Below are 10,657 nucleotides of genomic sequence, written 5' to 3' on the forward strand. Positions count from 1 at the left end.
TTTCTTTGCTGAACCAACTTGTTTCTTTTTCTTCTTCTTGCATTTCGACTTAGAAGTAGAATCGTTTTCAGCAAAATGAATTTGAGAACTTTGATGAAATAACCCTTTTGCTGCTTGAAGTTCTGTCAATGAATAAATCCTTTTGTTCATGTTATAGTTCAGGCGGAACTGCTCAAAACTTTTAGGTAGCATTTGGAGAATAATACCGACCTGGGTTTCCCCATCGATTTCTACTTCAAGGATTTGTATCTCAGTCAAGTAAGCCATCATTTTGAGGATATGATCCCTTACGGGTGTCCCCTCAGTCATGGTGGTTGTCATTAAGTTTCTCATAGCCTGTTGCCTAGTAGCCCGATTCTAGTGTCCGGAGAGTTCCTTGAGATTGTTCATCATGTCATAGGTAGTAGGCATGACCTGATGTTGATGTTGCAACACATTTGACGTAGAAGCCAAGATGTAACACCATGCCATCTCATTTGTTTTGCTCCATTTTCTATGACTCTCAATCTCCTCTTCACTAGAATTACTATTAGGCACATTAGGGCAGATCTCTAGAAGTACAAACTTATAGTCTTCAGCAGTTAGGACAATGTCCAGGTTTCGTTTCCAATCAATGTAATTGGGACCAATAAATTTGTTCTCTTTTAATATAACAACAAGTGGCTTGAAGGTCATCCTAAGAATCACAAAATAAATTTTGGTCAAAACTTAAGAATTTAAAATAATATTGATTCCTCAAACAATATCATTAAAACTCACCAACACCTCAAAATACCGTGAATTTGTATGCCACGATAGTGTGGACGTATACAAATTCTAACATATGTAAGAGGAGGTTTTACCCATTAATTTTATTATCTTGTCATGCTAACTTTATGACAAATAAAATTAATAGTTGGTTTTCTTCGATCACACAAATAATAGCAGTGACTCCGATGGGGAGGATACTATTAAATGCGCCTAAGTGTACACCATTACTTGATACTTAGTCCATTAAATAGGATTGTGCCCCTTCAGATGGAGAAGATCACACGCACCTAAATAACTTCCTATAATCATCCATAAAGGAAGTTTGATCTAGTGATCCGTAAACAAACTCATCCGATGTGGAGGAAGGCACTCAGAGCCAACGCGCAAGTTTGAATGCATCACTTACAAACTAGTAATGGAGACCGTGGAATTTAATTAAATTCCTCTCCCATTTAGTTATTTAAGACGAGGAATTTTAACATGCAAACACATCACACATGCACAACATAAAAGGTAATAAATATGAAAACTATTTTCCAACTATTATGGCCTTAGTTATAACTTTTCTCCATGTGCCACCAACCCTAGCCGCCAGCCCTAGGGTTTATGTTGACGCGTCTATCGTGCTTCCTTCTCCGCTACGCCTCTGGTCCTCAACTAGTACCACGCCTTGCAAGGATACGATCTGTGACAAAAATAAAGTTTTACATTTATCGATCCTATATTCCACGAAGGAATGCACATGTAATCTAGATTGAACAAAAATGTAAAATCCTAAAACTAATACAACTCCTGCTGTATTTAATAAATACAATCATGCACACTCATAAAATGCCCTCGACATGTCTGAGAGTCTAATCACACACAAAACACAATAGGGCCATAATAGTAGGATCTAGGATGCCTACAACCACAGAGTTAGTCTATTTGCACATCCTACTATTATCCTGCCTAAATTATATATGACATGTGCATAACTAAACTTAAAATCAAAACACATAAGAGGGAGAAAACCGAGCTCTGATACCAATTGTTGGTTGCTACACCTGGATTCCGTTATATTCTCCTATACAAAAATTTGTACAATCACAGAACTTAACCTAGCTACCCATGTGCTCGACTGAAGTTAAACATGGATTGCAAACAATGCTTAACATTATTAATCCAAGTTGCTCTTCAAAAGTTAAACATGGATTGGAAATGATACTTAACATTTTTACTCCAAGTTTAACCGATGTGATCTTCCTAAGTTAAACCATATTACAGAAGATGATTATTTTTAACATATATTTCAAAGATCGGCTTCTAGGTTAAACATGGTGAGGCACTAGACCTTCTTGGGTATGAGATCATCGACCACTTCCTAAACAAAGCATTTTAAAGAAATTCAATGTGTAAACTTCTTATAGTAATCCTTGATTTAACTAAAGAGACCTCAATAGAAACATAAGATCAAAACATGAAATCAAAACACAAAATCGATAACATAAAACTGATAGCCTAAAATCGATAGCCTCTTGTATTGGTATTTCAAGATCCATTCAAAGAATATGAACTAATTATGATGCGGAAACTTATAATTAGTTATACCTTTCTTTGAAGATTTAATAACCTCTCGATCTTCTATTGTATTCCTCTCCTCCTCTTAGACGTCGTGTGGGCGATGATCTACCAAGATGAAATCTATCCAAACCTTCTTCTTCCTTCTAAGCTTTCGGCCACTAAGGGATGTCACAACTAGAGAGCTTCCTTTCTCTTCTTCTTCACCTCCTAGTATCTGGCCACCAATTGGAACTCCAAGCTTGATGTCACTGGCCACAAGGAAAAAGAAGAAAGGAAGAAGATGATGAAGGGCCGACCACCAAGGAAGGGAAGAGGAATAGAAGATGTATTGTTTCATAAGGCACCACCTCCTCTTCTTTTATAATCCTTGGCGAATGCAAAAAAGGAAAGTTTTAAAAAAAAAATTAAAACTTCCTTTAATTCCTTTATCATGGCCGGCCATAACCCTTTTCATCAAACAAGGAAAGATTTTAAACAAAAATTAAAATCTCTCTTTTAAAATCCCTTTTATGGATGTTTATAAAAGAAAATATTTCAATAATTAAAATCTCTCTTTTAAATCCCTTTTATGGATCTCTATAAAAGGAAAGATTTAACAAGATAAAGACTCCTTTTATTTCCTTTTGTGACTGATCTAAACAAGGAAAGTTTTATAATTAAAATCATCCTTTTAAATCCTTTTAATGGATCTCCATAAAAGGAAAGATTTTACAAAAAATAAAACTTCCTTTTCTATGTGAGGCCGACCCCATGCTTGGGCACCAAGCAAGGTTTGGCCGGCCCTAGCTTGGGCTCCAAGCTTGGCTTGGCTGGCCCCTTGCTTGGACACCAAGCAAGGCATGGCCGACCCTAGCTTAGTGTTGACCTCCGCAAGTGTACGGAAATGTCGTAAGTAATAATAAAAGATATCGTATCCACAGGGACTGGAATAAGCACTAAAGGTATCTCAATGCGAATTAGCTAAATAACTAATCAATTGGTTTTCAAAAGCTAAATGTAACTATGTAAAGTAAAACATAGAAATGAAAGAATAACAAACAAGAATAAGGGCTTTGATAAAAGGAATGTTCTAGGAGTTTCGGTTTCTTTGTAAGGTTCTTCAATGTAAATGATCTACCAAGTCTTATTTCTCAATTGACCATAATTTGTAGAAGGTTGTCGGTTCTCTCTTGCAATAGACAACCGACTTAGGACTGAAATCTACACATAATGTAATCAATTAAGAATGAATCCTATGTTGTCCTTACACGAGCTTGCCTGTCACGTGCGCCCCTCGGATAATCAACATACGAATTCATCATTTATCAACTCATCTAGATACAAAGATTAATGCACACTATTTATCCTACCCCCTTGAATGATCCTATTTCACCCTCAAGATCGTCCCTCAAACGTCCTTACACGGGCATGTTCCTGTCACGAACGTCCCTCGGATAATCGAATGAGAAACAATCTCTACAAGATCCACAAGATATCCAAACATTCAATCAAGAATGGTAATTAGGCACAAACACAACAATCCACACAAGATCAAATAGATACAAAATAGGGCAAAATTATAGAAATAGGAAATTGGCAAATCCACAAGTATTTTACATCAAATCATCCTTACAATTACTCCATCTATCCTAGAACAAGAGATCTAATCCATGGAACAAGGAGGGAAATCCGAAGAAAGAAAGATTACAAGCATTCTTGATCCCCCAAATCCAAGAAAAGAGAGAAATAAAACTTATCTATGATAAAGAATAGTATTCGGATCCAATCCTCAACTCCAGAGTCGATACGTTGAAGATCCGCCCTTGAATCGCCGGAAAATCCCTCCAAGAAGGTGGAGGATTGCTCTAAATCTTGATTCCCCTAAAGGGGAGAAGAACCCCTTTCAAATCTTGATGGAGGCCTTATATAGAGGAGAGGTTTGGGCGCCACACGGGCCCGAAGCACGGCCGTGTGAGATTCACATGACCTAGCTCACTCCCCTCTCTGCCTAACTTGAACGGCTGTGTGTGAGACACGGTCGTGGCACACACTACTTCTGCTTCCCTTGCACGACCGTGTAGATCTACACGACCTGCTCTGCCTCTGCCTCTGGAAAGCTCGCACGGTCGTGTGGTGCACATGGACAGGGTCTTCTTAGTCTCTGGAAACCTTGCACGACCGTGTAGATTTACACGGCCATGTACTGCTTCAGCTCTGGATGACTTGCATGGCTATGTAGTGTACATGGCCTGACTTCTTCTAGCTTCAAATCTTGGCATGGTCGTGTGAGGTTCACACGACCGTGGCCACTTCCATCTCTGCTACAACCACACAGCCTAGGAATGGTGCCTTCCTTTTTTGTTCAATCGTCAAATCTTCTCCAAAATCGACTCCTGCGTACAGAAAATGCACAAAAGCAGATCTCCGAACAAAAAGAGTAATTATGCTTGAAAGGAAAGCTGGAAGTATAAAAATGCATAGATAAAGCATGTACAAAGTATGTGAATGTGCGTCAAAATATGCTAAACAAGAGTATACAATCTACGCACATCACACCCCCAAACTTAAACCTTTGCTTGTCCTCAAGCAAAATGCTGCAATCTAAATTCACATGTTCTACAACACACTCATATCCCTAATGCATTTTCCTAACTCTATCAAAAAGTTTCTTTAACAAGCATGATCATGGAGACAAGTTAAGAATGGCTAAGCATAAGTATCTTATGCATAGTGCAATAAGTAACTCAAAACCCTTAAAGTTTTAATCTCCGTCCTAGTCAAGTCATCATCAAATTTGAGTTCCTAATATTTCCAGTGATAGACTCATAACCGGTGATTGGCACTTACATGCCACACACTTGGTTCATATTTCTCAATCAACCCAAGGTCTCAAAGGCGTGCTCAATCTCAAGAGAAGCTAAGCAGTCATTTCCCCAGTAACCTAACTCGGTCTCAAAGGGGTGACTTGCTAGATTCTACTCACGACAACTGTTTTTTATATCCCTTATTATTTTTTTCACTTTTTTATTTCTATTTTTTTTTCATAAGCATTTGCATTGTGCAAATCTTATTCACAAATGTACTTTTGGCACAATTGTTGGGATATTTTGATTTTTCCAAATGAGCTTACATGATTTGAGCCTCATCCAGTAACCAAAATGAAGTTTGAGAAATCACCATGGAAACCAAGTACTAAACAAACAAGATGAATCATGACTATTTCAATGATGTCAACCATTCAAACTCAAGTATAGTGAAGTGAAAGTAAAATCCTTAAGGTTAAGCCAAGACTAAAACCTATCTCCAAATGATACTTAGCTTATTTCATGCTACTCAAGATAGAGAAAAGAGGTACACTAGGCATACTACTAGCATCATTTACAACATCATGAATGTAGATAATGAACGTGCTAACATTTTCACTTGAAGACAAGAAAACATAAAAGTGAAGATTGATGTTCTCTAGATGTATGCCACAAGATTTTACAAAATATAGTCAAGTGACTATCAAAAATCAAGCAATCAAAGCAAGACAATCAAAATAAAATGCAGAACAAAACTAAACATGCCGAACAAAACAAGCAAAAACTAAAAACTAGAATGCAAAAAAACAAATCAGGTTATTAACACCCCCCAGACCTAAACCGTTCATCGTCTCGATGAAACTAATATGGTGGAGGAGGTGGTAGATCAGGAAATTCAGGAAGTTGAAAAGGAAAGGCATTAATAAATAATCTTACTTCATCTCTAAAAAACATATGATATTCAAAAAGTTTATCTATATCATCTTGCAAGAATTTCATAATGCCCCTAAAGTCTTCATTAAATTCCATTTGAGATTTATAAGAATTCATTATTCTAGAAATCTTGTCACATAATTCTCTCTCACTTTTAAAACACTCTTGTAATTTTTTAAACTGTTCCTCATCCATGTTTTCTTTACTTTCAAGAAAATTGCTAGTCGAGTCTAGGTCGATATGAATATCATCTAGAACAGCATGAAGTTCTTTGAAATTAAAATTATGAATATCATTATTAACCAAAGGAACCTTTCTTGAAGTAACAGTTGACAACAACTTAGAATGTTGGCTTGCTAATTTTAATAACCAGTTTTCCTTAACATGAATGGTAGTAAGATCATGATTGAGCAATCTTAAAGGGAAATTATTCTTAATAAGAAGACTATATCCATGTTCTTCATGCCTTATTATTTTTGATGTCAAACATTAATTCAAGTCTAATTTGTAAGAATTTTCAACCATTTCTAACTCACTCAAATCACACCCTAACACCAAAGCTATTGGGTTAACAATCCTCCTAAAATAATGGGTGTGGTTGAATCTGATTTTCCTAATTTCACCAAATGATTAAGAAAGAAATAACCTGAATTAATCGAAACATCTTCTACCATTGCCCATAAACAATATAAATCCACAAGTCTTACTAACCCCTCTTTATCCTCTCTACCAAATATAGTATTTTTCATGACTAAATAAACATATCTGAAAATGGGATTGATAATATGATTAGCTCTAGAATTATGAGGGTTGAAATGTGATTGCCCAGAAACTTGTTGCCAAAAACATGAATTCATAAATTTAGGTAAGATTATACATATACCATCCTTTGGCAATTCATAACAAGTATTAAAATCACTTAATGTCCATTCATAATCTTCATTAAACAAATGAAATTTTAGTGTTCCCCCACCTTGGACATTCTCAACTGTTATAGAGATTAAAAATTCAAAAACTATTCTAGGATAAGTAGGGTACTTCATACTCATCAACCCACTCCAACCTATTCTTCCAAATAACCATTCTACATCATCCTTAAACCCTAATGTGTCCAAGGTTACATCATCCACAAATTTAGTACTCAAAAGAGGGCGGTTACATAAGGAAAAATATCTAAGTCATTGTTCATTGCTAGAAAAAATGATATCATAGTTGTTAGATATACCTTTGAAGCAAGAGTTTCTTCCTTTCGTTGCGACCATCTTTTCCTTCCCTTTCCTTGTGGTTGACATTTCCTTGATCAAATCCGCCTTAGTAGAAAGGCTCAAGCTTTCGAGAGAAAAAGGTTAGAAGAGGCAAACCCTAGAGACAAAGAGATAAGAAGAGAGAAGAAAGAAGAATGGGGTGTGCGGCGGACACGGCTGTGTGTTGCCCACACCCCGTGCCCTACCCTTTTAATGGCATGGACTGGGTCATGTGTTATCACACGGCCTAGTTTTTATTTAAATTTACACGGCCGTGCCAAATGGCACGGCCACAGCCATCTCCTCCTCGGACCAGCTCACACAGTCGTGTCTAAGACACGACCTCTCCCCCTCTCCCCCTCAGGAGACTTCACACTGCCATGCCAATTGGCATGACCACAACCATCTCCTCCTCGGGTCTCTTTGCATGGCCGTGTCTGGTACACGTCCTCACCATCTTTCTTCTCTGGAATTAATACACGGTCGTGTCTCGGACACAGCCATGCATGCTTCCTTCTCTGGAGTCTTCACACGGCCTTGTGATATAAACACGGCCCATCTTCTTTTGCAGAACATCCCTGGCCATGTATGACACACGGGCAAGCACTCCTTTGTTTCAAATGATGATTTTTCTTCTCCCTCTACCTCTCCAACACCTCCATGCCCATGAAAAAGTCATGGCCAGCTCATGGAAGTAAAATTTAACCTAAAAACAAAGCAACAATCAAGTAAAAACACTATACTGAAAGATAAAAACATAAAACGGAACTAACTACATAATCAATCCGGAGGACAAGGTTCAGAAAAATGCAACCTTTGTTTCTTATCTAGTTTCATACCATGCACATATTCCTTCAACCGTTGGCCATTTACCTTAATCATTTCAAGTTCTTTATTCCAAATATCTATAGTTCCAAAAGGATAACCCTTTCTAACCTCAAATGGCCCCGTCCACCTTGATTTAAGCTTCCTCGGAAAAAGTTTTAGTTTTGAATTAAATAATAAAACTAAATCTCCTTCCTTGAAACTTTTGCATAGAATGTGTTGATCATGTCATTTCTTTGTCCTTTCCTTATAAGATTTAGCATGTTCATAAGAATCCAATCTTAATTCATCAAGCTCATTCAATTGAAGCTTCCTTTTCTCTCCTGCTTCCTTAAGGTTCATATTTAGATTTGTAATCACCCAATAAGCCCTATGTTCTAATTCTACTGGAAGATGACAAGGCTTTCCATAAACTAGCTGAAATGGAGTCATTCCAATAGGAGTCTTGTAGGCGGTACGATATGCCCATAAAGCATCATCTAGCTTCAATGACCAATCCTTTTGTGAAATAGATACTGTTTTCTCTAGTATGTCTTTAATTTCACGGTTATAGATCTCAGCTTGCCCATTAGTTTGTGGATGATATGGTGTCACTACTTTGTGGCTCACTCCATATTTTCTAAGTAAATTCTCAAACTGTCTTTCTATAAAGTGCGATCCACCATCACTGATGACTGCTTTAGGCATACCAAATCTTGGAAAAATCATACTCCTAAACAATTTAATAACTGTTCTTGCATCACTTGTAGGAGAAGCTATAGCTTCTACCCATTTGGATACATAATCCACTACTACAAGAATAAACCTATTCCCATATGAAAGAGGAAATAGACCCATGAAATCTATTCCCCATACATCAAATAATTCTACTTCAAGTATGTAATTCAGTGGTGTTTCATTCCTCTTAGTGATATTTCCAGTCCTCTGACATTGATCACATGATTGTACAAATCTCTTAGTATCTTTAAATAGAGTTGGCCAATAAAAACCTGCTGGAAGAATTTTTGCTATTGTCTTAGAGCTCCCCAAATGTCCTCCATAGGATGAAGAATGACAATGAAATAAGATATCCCTAACTTCTTCCTCAGGTATGCATCTACGATAAATCACATCATTGCATTTCTTATACAAGAGAGGTTCATCCCAAATATAATTCTTGACATGCGAAAAAAACTTTTTATTTTGTTGATTTGATAAATTTGGAGGTAAAACTCCACTTGCTAGGAAATTAACAAAATCTGCATACCAAGGTATTTTAACACTTGACAAAGCTAGAAGGTGCTCATCAGGAAAAACGTCATCAATTGGTAAATTAAACTCTGCATCCCTTTCTTCATCTTGCCATACTCTGGATAGGTGATCAACCACTACATTTTCTGCTCCTTTCTTATCTCTAATCTCAAGGTTGAATTCTTGAAGCAGTAAAATCCATCTGATAAGCCGAGGTTTAACATCTTTCTTACCTAGTAAATATCGGATGGCTGCATGATCAGTATAAACTATCACCTTTGAACCTACCAAATATGATCTAAATTTGTCAAATGCGAATACTAATGCTAAAAGCTCTTTTTCTGTAGTGGAATAATTCACTTGAGCTGCATCAAGTGTTTTACTTGCATAATGGATGGCATGTAGAATCTTATTCTTTCTTTGTCCTAAAACTGCTTCTACTGCAAAGTCACTTGCACCACACATTATCTCAAATGGAAGATTCCAATCCGGGGCTTGGATTACCGAAACTGAAGTAAAAGCACTTTTAATTTTATTAAAAGCCTCCATGCAGTCTTTGTCAAAGCAAAATTCAACATCTTTGATTAGCAAATTTGGTAAAGGCTTAGAGATTTTTGAAAAGTCCTTGATAAAACGCCTATAGAATCTGGCATGCCCCAAGAAACTTCTTACTCCTTTTGCATTAATTGGTGGGGGTAGCTTCTCTATCACTTCCACTTTTGCTTGATCCACTTCAATCCTACGTTCTGATATTTTATGTCCTAAAACAATTCCTTCTTTAACCATGAAATGACATTTCTCCCAGTTTAACACCAAATTCGTCTCTTCACATCTTTGAAGAACTGTAGCAAGATTCGATAAACAAGTGTCAAAGTCATTCCCATAAACTGAGAAGTCATCCATGAACACCTCCATGACTTTCTCTATTAAATCTGAAAAAAAAACGCCATCATACATCTTTGAAAAGTGGCTGGAGCATTACAAGGCCCAAATGGCATACGACGATAAGCAAAGGTACCATAGGGGCATGTGAAAGTAGTCTTCTCTTGATCTTGGGGATGAATTGGAATTTGAAAGAATCCTGAATATCCATCCAGATAGCAAAAATATGAGTGCTTAGCCAATCTCTCAAGCATTTCATCAATGAAGGGCAAGGGAAAATGATCCTTTCTAGTTTCTTTATTCAGCTTTCAATAATCAATGCACATTCGCCACCCCTTTACTGTTCGTGTTGGAATCAGTCTATTATCTTCATTTTTGATAACAGTCATTCCCCCTTTCTTTGGAACTACGTGTACTGGACTCACCCATTCACTATTTGAAATTGGA

The 10,657-nt window shown here is 37.0% G+C and overlaps 1 pseudogene; it reads right to left on the reverse strand.

Moving 5' to 3' along the window:
- Positions 1 to 8,053: 8,053 nt before the first annotated feature.
- Positions 8,054 to 10,350, reverse strand: LOC122050509 (annotated as a pseudogene).
- Between the last annotated feature and the right edge of the window lie 307 nt (positions 10,351 to 10,657).

This window comes from Zingiber officinale, chromosome 3A (genome assembly GCF_018446385.1).
Source record: "Zingiber officinale cultivar Zhangliang chromosome 3A, Zo_v1.1, whole genome shotgun sequence".
Lineage (NCBI taxonomy): Eukaryota > Viridiplantae > Streptophyta > Magnoliopsida > Zingiberales > Zingiberaceae > Zingiber > Zingiber officinale.